The sequence below is a fragment of the Pogoniulus pusillus genome, chromosome 35 (genome assembly GCF_015220805.1).
Source record: "Pogoniulus pusillus isolate bPogPus1 chromosome 35, bPogPus1.pri, whole genome shotgun sequence".
NCBI classification, from domain to species: Eukaryota; Metazoa; Chordata; class Aves; order Piciformes; family Lybiidae; genus Pogoniulus; species Pogoniulus pusillus.
This window is the reverse complement of record NC_087298.1, coordinates 3867697-3883679: the sequence shown is the minus strand read 5'-3', so window position 1 is coordinate 3883679 and position 15983 is coordinate 3867697. Positions and strand designations below refer to the sequence as shown.

The window sequence follows — 15983 nt, the reverse complement described above, 5'->3', positions numbered from 1 at the left end:
AAATTAGAGGGAGCTGCCAGATTCCCAGCTTGTGTAAATCTCAGCGTTTTCAGCTGATTCCAGTGGAGTCGATTTCCACCTACTCCACATTAAACCCATGCTGTGCTGTAGGAGTTTCTAGACCTGAAATCCTGCTTGTGGTCCCTGTGATTTTATTCAACTCTACTCCTCTTTCACAACGTGAAAATACTGGGGATGAGGGGGATTAAAACTCCCATACTGTACCCTGCTGATGCTGTAAGGAAAATATTCTGCTTTCTGACTCATTTGCCCTGAGCTGACTTCCCTTTTTCTAATGGTTCAGGGGTTTCCTTCTTTAGCCATAAATCGCATGCAGATTCTTGGGGGGGGGCTGTGGGGGTGTGTGTGTGCCTGTGTATGACAGCGTGTGTGTGAGTGTGCCTGGGTGTCTTTCAGGGGCGAAGCCAAAGAGAGGCTGTTCCTTTAAAGCAAAACTGGAAAAAAAAATGCCTTCAGGCGTCCTATTACAGTGGAACGAGCCAAGGATCAGGATTTGCAGCTCAGCTATATAAACCCAGCAGCATCTGGCTGATCTGACCAGTTTGCCTTACTGTCAAACGTTTCTGCCTTTCACACACGAAATTGGACGTCGCAACTTGTCCGAGTTCTGACAGGACGGCAGCGAAGTCAGACGCTGCTAGCTGGCTGCAACATCCTATTTATTTCATGGAGGCTGCTCGCAGCAGGATCTAAGCTCTGTCACTCTGCAAGGTAAGTCTGCTGCTTGCCTGAATTCAAAACTCAGGAGCGCTTCTGCCACCCAAGTTTGCAATGAACCAGTTGTTCTTGCATGACCCTCCTAGTAAGGGCTATCAGCCCGAATAGCCAGGGATCAGAGGAGGGAGTCCCTTTGCTTGGAACATGCTTGTCTTTCGTTTGTCTTTCTTGACTGGGGTAATAACGATGTAAGAAACATCCCAATGGCATCAATCTGATCCAGTGAATGAATGAAGGATGAGTTAGCCGATTGCTGGACACCTACAGAGCTACAGACAGAATCCTAATTGACAGGAAGGGTAAAAAGTCAGATTTGAGATTTCTCTTGGGGTACTGAATGTTTCCCCATCCTCACCTTGTGTACCAGACTAAATCCACTTGCAGTTCTTAAACCTCCCAGGTAACTCTCCTTCTTCTGCTATTGTGCTTGACTTGGAAAGAATCAGACCCTTTTCCTTTTTCATTTGCTGTCTGCACACTTATTAGCACCAGAGCCTTTGTCACCTCCCTCCCTGCCCCCACTGGGCTCCAGTTTCTTTTAGGAGTGTGGTAACATTAGTCTGCAGTGGGGAGCAAAACACAAAGGAAGATTCAGCTGGTATCTTATTACCAGTACTTAAATGGGTGGATTCTGGGGAGCGGGAGGTTGAAATTCTTCATCCTGGAAAAACGGAGACACTTGCTTTATGTTGAGTCTTAACTACTTGCTGCCTTGTGCACTGAGATTTTCTGCATGACTGTGTCTGCACTTACCAGTTGGGCTTAAATTGGCTTAAAATACAGAAGCCAACTGGGAGAAGGTGATCACAGTTAGCCTCATTTAGGAGTTAAGCCCACTTACTCAAAACTCTGTGTTACATCACCTTTGCAGAGTTTTTCCCTGCCTGATTTGCTCCCTGGCTACCAGGAGAGAGAGTTTTTGGCTGTTATTCTAACTTCTGAAAACTCTATTCCATACTATGCAGGAGAAAGTTTGAAATGATGATGAAGTCCACTTGCACATTAAAAAGCATGACAAAGATACTGATCACATTTTCCATCATGAGAAAAACAGAAAGCAATGGATTCTTGTGATTCTATGTCCTGGGTAAAGCCTTTTTGTCAAGCTACTGTGTTTGGTTGTCTCTCCCAGTTTATTACTATTTTAAAATCAGATTAAATGAGGGGAGTTCATTTTGCACACTTCCCGATGGACATTACAGGTGGGTTTGGTTTGATTAAGCTGGGGTTGTGTATTTGTATTTCACACCTGTGAAGTCTTAAGTGTGTTGCAGTCCAGGAATGAGGTGGACAGTGCAGGGCTAGCAGCAGTTCTTCGAATCCCAGGAAGACTTACAGGAAAGTGTTACAATCTTTTTGGGGACTTGGGTGGTGGGGTTTTTTGTCTTACTGCTCCTGGGAACTCAGGAACACTTGTTTGGCCAAATGAAAGTGTTCAGCCAGAAGAAAAGAATCTGTCTGCAGTCCACCTTCCCTGGCAGTGACTTTTTAATGTGTTTGGAAGAGTTCTCAGGGTATTCCCAGCATATCTCTCTTGCAGCTGCTCCACCTCTGCAGAGCCACTCAGGAGAGGATGTGTCTCTGAAGTGAGCGAGGGCCATTAGTAGCTGACAAGGGGCAGAGAGGGAGGGATCCTGTACAGGGGTCTGCTTGTCCCCGCTGTCGCCGACACTGTCACTGACACTAGCACTGTCACTATGCTCCTTCGTTTCCCATATTTTTTCTCGTCACTTTTATCCTCTGGTTCCTTCCAGCCTGGGGGAAATTCTTTGCAAGTTCCAGTCCTTAATCCTATAACTGCAGTTTTACTTTATCAGTGTTTCCAAAGCTGTAGAAGAGCCAAAGGTTGCGCTGAAAAGCAAGCAGCCCGCAGATTGCAATGGCATGTCTCATTTGGAGGGGAGTCTGGTATTCTGCTAAAGAAATCTCCTCCAGGTACCTTGTGGTGATGAGAACCAACCAACTCCTATCCTCCTGTTGAAATAATGATGCTTAATCAGGCTGGGACTGGCAGGAAATAGCCCTAAACTCAGGCTAAAGTACTCCACAAAGTTATGAGTAACTGTGTTAGCTGGAGAATTCTTTGTTGTTAATGGCAATCTATGCTTCTTTTTGATTGCTGAGCCCAGCTCTTTAAGACTGAATCGTTTCTCCTCTGTAGTCACTTAAATGTAACTACTAGAGCTGTGTTTCTGAAGGTGTTTGAAATTCAGATCAGGTGACTTATTTTTCATGTTGCTGCTTTTAATAAAGTATCTATAAAAAGCCAAAGACTGTTCACAAATGAAGATGTTCTGACTTGCTGTGAAGAGACTGTCAAGGTTTGATCTTCACTATTGTTTCTCTTCTTGATAAGAAAATGAGATCAGATGGCAGAGTCTCTGCATCTGGGGACTTTTTTATCCTGTTCAAGAGTGAACCAAGTGTGCATTTGAGACAGTGATGTTGCTTGGGAGCCAGAGCTTTAACTCTTTCTGCCCTTCTGGTAAAACCATTTGAAATACTGGACCTGCTTGTGCAGTTCTCTGCCATTTTCCCTGTGCAACACAACTGTACGTTTGCTCATCTGGCTTGGCAGGCTGTGCTCAGAGGTCTGAGTGCTGCTAAATGGCCATGAAGTGGACTGGATTGTGCAAGAGTTGTCCAGTGTAACTGGATGTCCTGTCCTGGCAAATCCATGGGGGAGAAGGCATTCAGTGGGCTGTTTCCATTTGCGAGCCCTGGGGTCTGTCTAGGTTGAATGTTAAATTTGGCAGCAAGTGTAAATGCAAAGGGTGGTGCCTGCTTCATTTTCAGTTCCACATCTACCTGTCCTAGCTTTGTGACATACATTGAAATGTGAGAAATTCAGAGTGGGTAAAAACTGCTCTAATTTGAAGCCTGCCACTTGATCTATTTGTTCTTGGACACATGCCAGAGCAGTCTGTTAAGCTGAAGAGCCATTGACAGTTTTAAAGTCCAGCATCTCTTAAAGCTGTAGGCTTAGCATTAGATTCTTTACAGCACAGGAAAGTTAGGAACCTCAGCTTTCCAAGAATAAAAAGGCATTTGTTTTGAACTGTGGCAATTGGAGATGTTGGACTTTGATTGTTTTCTGATTTACCAACGTGCACCTTCTCAGACTTCATTTGTGGTGTGACTTTAGCACACCCTTCTCTGGCTGACCTCTGTTACCAAAACCCGTGGTTATAAACTGCAGAAGTCTGATAGTACAGTGAAATGTAACAGCTACCTTTAGTAGTTTTAAAGAAGCTGCTGGTGTTATATTGCAGTAAAATTGTTGACACTGAAGTAGGAGACTCAGGAAGATCACAATCAGAGTGAATTAAATTGTGTAAATATTTCATCGTCAGCCAGGCTCAGAAACAGACAAAACTATTAACTATTAACATCATAACTGAGGTCAAGAGCTGAGCAATAAGGGCTGTGTACTTCTGAGTTTGTAAGGTGTAATTTAATTCCCTAAACAACTTGATAGCAAAGTGGACTCGCTGTCTATGGCTTCTGTTGCTTTTGTGTAGGAGCTGATTAGAAGTTGATGATGTTGTTACTATCGCTGCAGCATTTGAGGTTCTGATTGTATTAGAATGAGTGAGTAGGCATACTAAGTGATGCTCTCTGCCACAAAGAACTTACAATTGCTATTAGCTGTTCAGAAAAGTTCATCGTGTAGTGAAGAGGGAAAAAAAAAGGAAGAAGGCAGTTCTGAGGCAGTTCTTTGAGGAATGGGACTGCTGGAAAGAAGGAACATAAGCAACCCTGAGAGAAAGTCTTGAGTTGTCTCAGTTTCCTCTGCTCTCTGGGGTTACACAAGTGTGAAGGTTCCCCTAACTCAGTGCTTACTGTCCACTCGTGCATTCGACCTTCTCTCCAGTCTGAGCTGGAGTTAAATGCCTTCCACATGTGGGAAAAGTTAAAATCTGGGCATGCCTCCAGCTGGTGAAATCTTTCAATGTATGATGTAACTAAACCGTGCGGAATGGGCAGACTGGGGAGGAGGAGTCAGCATGGGATTCTGCCTGACAAGGGATGGCTCTTGATCCATCAGAAAGCATTCAAGCATTGAAAGAAGGAATATAATAGGGATTCTGTTGCAAAAAACAACATTTCAATAACTTTGTGTCTGCTTTTCACATTGGCTGGAATGATATATATATGCCAGTGTAAGTACACATGGCCTCAATGCAATATTTTACTGGGCTTCTATAGGCATCATTTCTCTCTCTTCTATACTGCAAATCCAGTTGCTGGCAAAACAACAAAAAACCCCTATGGCTTCAGCTGAGTCTATCTGGATGTAGGTTTTAAACAATACCAGTTAATATACATCACATCCCCCAAAAAACCCAAATGTGAGATTATTTTGCCCAGGTTGTGGAGTCAATGAGAATAACTTTCTGGTTAGGTTTGGTTTGGGGTTTTTGGTTTTTTTTTTTGCTTATAGATGAGTCAAGCATCGAAGATAAATTCATCCTCAGTTGATCCTGTTGCAAGAAATCTCCCTAAATTCACATGCTTAATTGCCTTGCCACTGTAGTTTTAATTAAACTGAGGTGGGTTGTTGCCAAGTTTTCAGAACTTCCAACTGGAGAGTGCCTGTGTACGAATAGCCTGTGGCATTTTGTATTCTTTGGGTAGCAGAGGACAACGTTGCCAAGTTTGCATTCAGTCATCCATCACATATTAGCCTACTGGAGGTCCATTCTTCCCTAGCAATAGGGGAGCTCCGCTTCCTACTTAGAAAGATTACTCACACAGAAAGCTTTTTCCCTATAATCAGAAGCAATCTGGGAAGAGAAAGGGAGCTTTCTTCAATTCATATCAGCGCTCCGTTTCCAAACTCCTGACAAAAATGATATTGTTTCATGCTTAGAAAACATATTTCTTTTCAGTAATTGAGTAGAAAGTTACAGGGTGGTAGAACAGAAATCTTTAAGGCAGCTTTTAAAAACAATCACTTGAATCATTGACACAACAAAGGTCTCTTGTAGTAGTCTGCCTCTTCCCCATGCCAGGCTGTAGCATTGACTGGATGTGATAGATATTGGCCAAGATACTCAGAGGAGTCTGAAATTGGGTGCCTGGGGAAATTCCACTTTAATGATTGTGCTCCAGCTAAGTACTTCAGCATTATCCTTATCACAAGATGCACCAGAATGTGATAAACCTAAAATTACACACATTAATTTTCTTAGGAGATTAAGATATTCACCACAATGTTCATCTCAACTGGCTTGATTCTCCTTTAAATGTAAGCTCTTTCACACCATGCTGGCAGCACAAAGCTAAAAGGAGGTGTAAATATTTTTTGAGCATTCAAGAAGATTGTGAGATCTTTTTCCTGTGTGCCCATCAGAGCAGGCTCAGCAGCAATTTCCATCATTAAGAAATTCCTGATGGAAAGAGAAGTGGAAAAAAAAAGATTAATTTCCAAGAAAGTTCACTTTTCATTCACAAAGAAAAATCAAATGAACTGGAAACAAAAAGATATTTGTCAATCAATTTTGGGCTTGTCTCAAAGACAAGATGCAGGGCTAGCAGGTGAGAGAGCCAGCTGCCAGCAGAGCACTCTTGTGGCCGTGGTTTTCTGCCTCTGGGTTGATGGCAAAGCCTTTTGGACAGGAAAGGTTCACTTTCAGTGTGTGTTCTACACTGCAGTACAAGACCTTAGTGGTTATCTTCCTTCTTGGCCCAGCAAGGTCTTGTTTTGTCAGAAGTCCATTTGTTAAGCTTTCAAAAGGAGCTCAGTGTCCACTTTGCACTGGCTCTTTGTTTTCTCTGGGCCTTTTGGAAAGGCAGCCTCTTTTTGGGTATGCTGAATCCTCCTAAATAGTTCCTCTGTGCTGTGTGACAAAGGTCTATGCCAAGAAAGATATAAAGGTAGCTTGTGATGTGTAGGCAAGCCATTCCTCTTAGTGAGACACAGGCTAATGCATATTTTCCCTTTACTTGTGGCTTGTACTTCCCTTCTGCATTGCTTGTACTACAGTAATTCAAGCCTGACTCAGAATGAATGCTGCACTCTGTGGACTACAAGGCAAACGAGAACAGGATGCATATGAAGGGAAAGGTCTCAGATAATTTTTCTTATTGAAGCATTTTGGCAATGGAAAGAGTTTCCAGGAAAAAGCTGCTGGTGTTTCCCATGGCGAGCACTTCTTGTGAATGTCCTATCTATTTTTCCAGTTTGGTGGCCAAGGGCAGTGTTTACAGTAGGATATACCAGCTACCAGCCAGGGAATTTATGTTGCCTTTGCCAAGTGTTAATTAGGATGAAGGCTTAGACACTTCACAGGTTAGCAAGTCAATCACAGTCGTCCAGCACTGCCGGTGCTGCAGTTCCAGCTTTGGTGGAAAGAACACAGGCCCTAGAGAAAGCAACATTCCTGAATGCATTAACAGTATTTGTGCTTTATTTGTCATTCTCAGGCTGTTATTTCATATACTGTTTATTTTCCTTAGCAGTAGCAGACTGGGATTTGGCAGGGCTGCTGGCAGAAGCAAGGGAATATGCTCTGCTACCACGTGTGCCAGTGTCCCCATTGCTGGACATGGTGCCTAAGCTCTTGCAGTTCTGGGAACCCAGTCACAGCCCCATCTGCCTTCTCAAATGCCCCCTGCTTCTGGTGTTGAAATGCTACCTTGGTGCTGAGAAAGGTCATTTTGGACACAGAGTTTGTGTGCTTTGATTTGGTTAAGATTCATCTAGATCCAGGGCCTGGAGGGAAAGTCTTATGAGGTTAGGTCAGAGGACACAGTCTCAAACTGTGCCAGGGCAGGTTAAGACTGGATGTTAGGATGAAGTTCTTCATGGAAAGAGAGATTGCCCTTTGGAACAGGCTGCCTGGGGAGGTGGTGGAGTCCCCATCCCTGGAGGTGCTTAAGAGGAGGCTGGATGAGGCACTTAGTGCCATGGGTTAGTTAATTAGAAGGGTTAGGTGATAGGTTGGACTTGATGAACTTAGAGGTCTTTTCCAACCTGGTTAATTGTGTGATTCTGTGAGAAGTTGAGGGAGCAGGGGTTGTTTGGAGAAAAGAAGGGCGACTTTATCACACTCTACCTGAAGGGAAGCTGTAGTAAGGTGGGAGTCAGGCTTTTCTCTCAGGCAACTTGTGGCAAGATGAGAGGGCATGACCTGAAGCTGTACCAGGGGAGCTTTAGGTTGGATGTTAGGAAGCATTTCCTCACAGAAAGGGGAATTAGACACTGGAATGGACTGCCCAGGGAGGTGGTGGAGTCACTATCCCTGGAGGTATTTAAGGAAAGATTGGAAAATGGCACTTAGTGACATGATCTAGTCAATGTGGTGGTGTTAGGTCATAGGCTGGGCTTGATGATCTCAGAGGTGTATTCCAGCCTCAGTGATTCTGTGATCTGTGTGATTACATTTCCACACTGCTAATGGTCCCACCACTACTATTCGAATGGGTGAAGTCTGAGCTGTAGGAGAAGGGAACCAGTCCTGAACGAACACAGTGCTCTCTAGGTTGTGGCTTGAGTCTCTTTTGTACTATTTGTGTATAGACAGGAACCTTTAAACCATTAGTGTCTGCGTATAGACATGAAACTCCCACTTGTAAGAAAAGTGAGATTCCTATAGATAGAAATGTGCCCTCTACATCATAGAGTCAGCCAGGTTGGAAGAGACCTCCAAGCTCATCCAGCCCAACCTAGCACCCAGCCCTATCCAGTCAACCAGACCATGGCACTAAGTGCCCCATCCAGGCTTGGCTTCAACACCTCCAGGGACAGCAACTCCACCACCTCCCTATCCTACTGTCCTGTATCCTCATATCCTCATAATAAGCAATGCTACACTGAAAAAAAACCACAAACTCAAACCCAAAACTGCTTCTACAGTGTCTAACTTCAGTGTTTGTACCAGAGCAGAGCTTTTTCTGCTCACACGAGCAGTTATTAGTTGCCTGTGCTGTGGAGTGTTCAGTATGCACACACCGCAGCTGCCTGACGCTGTCTTAATTGGATAGCAGAGAAAATTCTTCTTGCAGGAGGATGCTGTGGCCTGATCTGATTTGGTTTGTGCTCATATAGGTCAGGAGTGCTGCTCGTGGAGTAGCATGGGGATCAAACCAGGCTGACAGAGAGGAAATGAGAATCCACCCAGCGTTTTTCATGCACAGAGTGGCGCTTCATTGTCTGCATTATTCCTCACCCACTTTGCTTCGGCTTGCCTTGCTCAGGGGATGGCTTTCTCCTGTGCAGAGCTGGGAGGCTGCCAGCCAAATTCTCATGTGACACAATCGCATTGATTTCAGTGGAGATCTGTTGCTGGATCATTGAGCCCCACATCCCTTCTTTTATTCCACGCCTCAAATTACTGTCAGCTAAGACTTTAGCACAGACAAATCTCAAGTCACTGTGGGTTAAGAGAACGAGGTCAGAGCGTTGTTGGTGGAGGTCTCTCAAGTCTCCTATTAGTGTAACAGTGCCCAATTTGTTGACATCTGAAGCAGCAGCAGAGTTTTTGTCTGAGTTCAGTCACCATTGCCTCTAATCACTTGCTCAGGGCTGTGTAGAGGGCTGTATTTTCCATTACACTACAGAAGTGCTTCTGCTTTACATCAGAGCACTAAGAAACATCTTCAGTCTGGATTTTAGAAGCCATCTCCTCCTTTTTCCAAATGCCTCACATTGGGTTTGTTTCATATTTTGTGATTTCTTCCTTGTTTTGGTGTTTTTTTTCTTGCCAAGCCATAGTTGATTTCTCTCCATCTTCACTCTTCATTACATATTTGTCTTCTACCAAGAGTTTGCTGCCCTACTGTGGGTTGCCAAAGATGCAAATTCTTGATGCTACCACATCTGACAGAACTAGGGCAAGCAGATATCTAGCCTGGGGGCTATTACTGGAAGTCAGATTTCAAGGAACAACTTCTGCGCTCTGAGCACAGCGCTGCACATTTCAGATGTTAGTACCAAGGACAGAGGAGCTCCGGCGGGGAGGAGAAGCTGCCCAAGTGAGCTGACAATCGCTTTAAAACCAGAGAATCAGCTGGGGAGGGGTTACCCGTGGATGCTCCCTGCTTCTTTTAAGATGACAGCCAAAGTTGTTACAAAACCAAGGAATAATGTTTCTGATTGACAGGATAGAGCAGACTTTTATGACTGAGTTCTGAGATTGTAGAGATGTCATTTGCAGTGCTGGAAGAAGAATGTGGTTAAATCAGAGTAAAATGACAAACCTGCAGGCAGATAACCACAATGAATTCTGCCAGCATCTTTGCTGCCTGCTGACCGATCTAATCTGTGGCAATTCATACTGCTCACACACTTTGTGTTACTCCAGACCAATATAAATGCAAATTGGTTGTGGTCTTAGTTACAGCCAAGTCATTAAACCAGAAAAAATGTCACATTGTTTGCCTCTGCACGTGACACTGCTACAGCTAGGATCACTTTGAATGTGGAAAAGTGTGATGCTGGGTGTATGGAGTAGAATTTTGGTTAAGCTCTTCTGTCTAACCTTCAGGAGAAGCTTAAAAAGCAGCTTCACCAGAGATGCTCTGCCAAGTAGTGCTGTCTTGGGGTGCTCAGGCTGTTCACTTGTACACCATGTGAGTATTTAACGTGTCAGTGGCTTGAGGTTCTTATAAGTCTAAAGATTCCGTTTCCCACTGCATAGTTTTCCCCAATGTTTCTGGTAAATGTATCAGTCTGGCATCAGTGTTTTACAGCAGATCACCTCTTTATTCACCCAATCATATTCTAGTCATTGAGAGTTTTGGTGATTCATTTCTTACCTCTCACTATCTATTGGAAAACTGATTTGATATCTCAGTTGTGAATTTTGGCAACAAAGGAGCCCGTCCAAGCTCCCAACTCCAGAACTGGCTGCTGCTTGCTTCTAAAACTCTTACAGTGGGAAGACAATTCAGCAGTCCTGAATTTCTGCTTTTCCTGTCTCACCGCAAACCTGTCTAGAACTTTGGGAAATGGACTCTGGAAAACTTATAGGTGGTTTTGGAAGAAACACCATGGAGAAGGGGCTGGAAATGAAGCAGAGCTTTGTGTGTGGAGCGAACGTGAGTCGCTGTGATTCATGTGAAAAAAGCACACAAACCTCATAGTTTGAGACTGCATCAGCAAAGCCCTCAAAATAATTCAAAGTGAAGTCTCTAGTGTCTACCCAGAAAATAATGAGCTCCTGACAAAGTGTAACTTGGCAGAGAAACTTTCCAAAGACAAGTTTAGAAACCCATAGATCTTTTCCAGCTCTGCGTCTTTGCCGCAAGGAGGGAAAAAACCAAAAGACTGAGCAAATGCTTTTGCTATTAGGAAAGGTTTATTGAAAGGTACACTGAGTCCTTAGGAGGCAAGAGTTTCTGCTCTCAGGTTATGCACACAAGCTGCTTTGGCTGTGAAAGGCATTTTTTTTCTGCTGGAAAAGGCACTACTGTAGGCTTCAGTGCCTGTGACAGCTCTGCTGCGGACCTGATTCGGTTCCACATTTAGCAGCCCAGAGTTTTAAGTGAGTCTTCAGAGTAAAGCTGATTTCTGTGCTGCAGATGCAGTTTCAGTGGGAAACGAAGCAAAAGGAAGGTGCAAACACATCCCTTCTGCTATCCATGGAGTGCTTCTGAGATGACCCATTTCTATAATTCTGCTGCTGTTTTTAGAACAGTGACAGTTTGTTTTCTCTGAATCCATTGTCTTTGTTGCAGTTCACATCACTGATGTGTCCTGCTGGTTCTAATCCAGTTTTTGTCTGGACTGTATTTACCAGTGACTTTTTTTTCCTGCCAGTGCTGAAAGCTACAGTAAAAACAGAGATTGCTTTGCAGATGGGAGAAAAAAAAATATATATATTTAGCAGATTCATAATCTCCTCTGTACTTTTTTCCCCCTTTCTCTCAAGTTTGTAGCGAATTGCTCTACTTGGCTGCTGGCTGTGCACCCTGCCATGAGCCTGAATGCAAGCTCAAAAGCACCCCACTGACCTGCTTGTTTTGTTCCTCATTTCTGAATTCTCATTGCCAGAAATTGATTCTTAAGTGTTTGAGCCCATAACAAAAAGAAAAAAGTTCCAAGGACGTTCTGAATTCCCTGCTAACTTCTGCCTCATCTCAGCCACTGGGAGCTAGACCGCATGGACTTGGTGCTTGTTCTCCCATGGTTACCTCTTCTAAGTCTGGTTCTCTTTTTTAGTTCATATGTAACACATTGCAATCAGCTGCCCTAGAAAATAAGTAGTTTCTTGTGACTTGTATAAAAATCCTGCTGTGGTTTGAGCTGGATGTAGTATTCTTCTCTGCTTCCTGTCTGGAGGCATGAATCACTTCAGTTGTGCAACAGCAGAAGAGGTTGCCACACAGTAGTGGATACAGCTCGTCCTAGGGGAGGATTTGTGTGTGCATGTGGGTGTGAATGTTTCCTCTGATTGCCTAAATCATCCAGAGACTGCTGCAGAAGAAAGGCCATTCTGCAGGTAGAGGCAATTAGCTGGACCTCTGCATTCTCTGTCAGCTGTGGAGTCTCCTCAAATTCTCTGGTGTCTTTCTCTGTGGGTTTTGTTAACCTTATAATTTATTTCCATGGACTCATCTTCTAATTCTGGTAACTGGCTTGGCACATCCTATGGGCTTCAGAATGCCTTTCTCTATTGTTACCCTAGAATTTCAAGCAGCCACATCTCTATCTACATCTTTGCTTCACATCTCTGGTCAGAGTCTCTTCTTCAGGGCAAAATATACTTCCCTGTCTGGGATTGTCTTTCTCCCTCGCATTGCAGGGGGTAACACTCCCATTCTTTTCTTTTTAATTCTGTGTTTCCTGACAGTTTTATGGCACTCTTCAGGAAGATGTTTAATTATGGAAATGAGGATTTGACAGATCCTTTCCTGTGGAGTCCTTGGAATACTTAATTCACTGGGACATACATTCCCCCTGTGAGGTTTTATCAGTGGCTAAACTGAGACATGCAAGATGATTTATAAAACGAACTCAGAGCAGGATGCCTGAGTTGCAGTCCTCAGTTCTAACCACAAGACCACACTGTTAATCCCAAGGTAATGAGCACTTTCTGTGCTGAGAGTGCATGGTTCTGTGGGAACTCCTCCCATCCAGCTCTAACAAGCCAACTCCACTTAGCTTTGTTTCTCTTGTTCAGAGGACTCAGAGATGGCAGCCTCTTGGTTGGGAAGCTTTTGTCTCAAACAACTACAGCTGAGATGTAGTTTTTTCCATGCCTGGAGAATCCATTCAGTGGGAGATTTGCTCATTTCTCACTTTGCAATGATACTGCAAAGTAACACTCTCTGCCTCATCATTCCATTGAACTGTAACTCCCAGATGCACAGACTCTTTGGCTGCCCTGTTCATCTCGAACTCTATTTCCATTTTGATTTTCACATCAGTCAGCAGAAGGCTTGCTAGAAAATCCCTCTGGCAGTTTGCATTCCCAGCTTTCTACTCTCCAGAAAGATCCATCCTCAGAGCACCACAAACCAAGGCTCTGCAGCAGAGCAGAAGTGAGCTGCATGCTCCTTTGTCCTGCCATCTTCTTCCACATGTTCCTGCAGGACAAATCCAGAAGATATTTGCTCCTTTTCTCATGCTGCCTGAGTAGCAGGACCCAAATCACACCAATGTAGAAGCCACTCTTTAGGCTCTCAGGTAGTGACAGGACTGGGGGGAATGGATGGAAGCTGGAGATGGGTAGGTTCAGACTGGATGTGAGGAGGAAGTTCTCCAGCGTGAGAGTGGTGAGAGCCTGGAATGGGTTGCCCAGGGAGGTGGTTGAGGCCCCATGGCTGGAGGTGTTTAAGGCCAGGATGGATGAGGCTCTGGGCTCTGGCCAGCCCGATCTAGAGTGTAGGTAGGGTGTCCCTGCCCATGGCAGGAGCGTTGGAACTAGATGATCCTTGTGGTTTCTTCCAACCCTGACTGATTCTATGATTCACTGTTGTAAGTGTCAGCTGAAATAGTTTTTTTCAAAAATAAATTGTTCCAAATGAACCTTTGTTTGTCTTTTTCAGTTCAGCAGGCAGAGCTTGGCCTCTTCTCATCATAAAGGGCTTAAAGAAACCTACTTTGTACAATTAGGATCATTACATTTGAATTTCCTGGGCTTTGCACCTACAAGGCAGGAAGGTAAACCATGTGAGATGTTACTTCAGTCAACCTGCTCCATGATTCCTGCTGGATTCCCTTGAACTCACTCAGCAACATCCTTGTTGAGTGACCTTACCCTTATTTTGCCTCAGACAAAAACTGTATTTTGAAAAAAGTAATGCAGATACATAATTTCAGCTGCTGTGAATCACTGGAGTCCTGCAGGTCAGATTCACCAGCTGCTCTGACATGTTTTGTAGGAGAGGAGAAAGTGGAGTTAGCTGATACACCAGAACAGCACAGCCAACTGACAAAGCTGAGAAGTCTTCATCTCTATCTCTTCTGCTGTCCCTCCCCACCCCCTCCCCAGCTCTTCTTTCTCCTCTTTTCACAGGCTTTCAAGCTGTTTGTTTCACATTTTGAGCCAAGATGGTTTTCAGCCAAAGATGCTGGGGGGTGTGTGGGGAGTGTTATTTATCTGTAGTTGCTCTCCTTTGCTGTGTGATAAGCTTACCATACAGATTCCTGCAAAGAGCAGAATCACTGCCCTCAAAGGTGGTAAGAAACAGCCATCAGCAAAAAAGCCCTTTGGCTCTTGGGCCACTATTTTGAAGCATTTTATTACCTGGAAATTCAGTTTGATGTCTGGTGAGGTTTTGAAAAGCCCTGGCATGTTCTTCTTTCCCATGGGCACATCTCTGCACCTTTGGAGGTGTGAGTGAACGCCAGATTAATTCCCTTTCTCCTCCTGTCCTGAGATGAAGGAGACATGAGCACTGCAGCTTCACTTCCCTAAGGATTTTCAGTCAGAAATTGAAGTCCAGGCTGCTCTGTGTTTTATTGTATAGCAGAGGCTGAATTGAGGTGCTTACTCTTTCAAAAGGCCATTTTGCTCCAAACAAGCCCTGGCAGTAAAATTACTGCTTTCAAAGAAGATTTCCTCAGAAAGGTTTTTCAGGGTAGGCTGGAATTCTTTCATGAAAAAAAAAAGAGGCAACTGCTGAAATGCTGCTGACTGCATTTGACTTTTCTTCTTGCTGAGCTTTCAGAATCAAATGAAAAATGGCACCTTGCAGTGGCAAAAAAATGTGTAGTGAGACACTTCCAACCAGTTGTACCTGTTCCTTTGTCATCACTTGGTCACAGCTCTTTTATAGTGCTCTTTACATCCAGTCCTCTCTCTTTTTCCTGGCTGATAAAATGAGAGGGGGAAAAAAAACCCCACCAAAAAAAAACCCAACCCAATTTATTTGTTCACTTCTCAATTCTACTTGAGACTGTTTTTTTTTCTTAAAGCCCCTGCTTTTGTGAGTTTAATCAGATGCTTGATAAGAGAAAAGGCGTTGCTAACTAACCCGGGGTACAAAGCACCCCTTCAGAGGAGCACATGACCTCATCGGCAGGATTACTCCATCACATGAATTCAGACTCCAGCGCACACCCAAAATAAACCTCGAGCTCCATGTGCAGCACAGGGCTTTATTCACCTCCCTTCAGCAGGGCAAATGCTCTGCCAGTGCCTTCCTCAGTCACTGGGATTAAACGTGGCTGGAAATTCAGGACACGAGGCAGATTTTCCTGGTCACGAATAGCCTGTCCTGCACTCCAAAGCTGCTGGCTGGACTGTGCCGTTGGGTCGTTGCCCTCCTGGAACCAGCGAGTTCTGGCACAGGTTTGCAGTGGTGGAGCAAGTCTGGTTTTCACTCACAGCTCCCATTGTCTGTCTTGGTTTTGTTGGGTGCTCAGAGCCTTGGCAGACAGGACCTCACTCTGGGAATGCCTGTGGGGTTGCATGCAGAGCTCCCAAAACTAGCACTTTGCCAGAATCATAGAACCAACCAGGTTGGAAGAGACCTCCAAGCTCATCCAGCCCAACCTAGCACCCAGCCCTGGCCAATCAACCAGACCATGGCATTAAGTGCCCCAGCCAGGCTTTTCTTCAACACCTCCAGGCATGGCAACTCCACCACCTCCCTGGGCAGCCCATTCCAATGCCAATCACTCTCTCTGCCAACAACTTCCTCCTAACATCCAGCCTAGACATCTCTCCTTAGTGCATGAGAAGTGACACCACTGCATTGCCTTGGTGCTCTCAGGGTCTCTAGCACCTAACATTGGGCAACATCCATATCCTTAGGATACCTTTCTTTTGGTAGGCACTTCTCAGGAAGTA

At 44.5% G+C, this 15983-nt stretch overlaps 1 protein-coding gene across 5 annotated transcripts in view; it reads left to right on the top strand.

The window, feature by feature from the left end:
* The first annotated feature begins 633 nt into the window (after positions 1-633).
* Positions 634-15983, top strand: part of TNC (tenascin C) — an 89844-nt gene continuing 74494 nt past the window's right edge. For 2 of the 5 annotated variants that reach the window (XM_064170840.1, XM_064170837.1), the window contains exon 1: positions 636-732. The gene's annotated coding sequence lies outside the window, so the exon portion shown is untranslated. Of the gene's footprint in view, positions 733-15983 lie in introns of all 5 variants that reach the window. The other 3 variants (XM_064170842.1, XM_064170839.1, XM_064170841.1) reach the window with 3 other exon arrangements.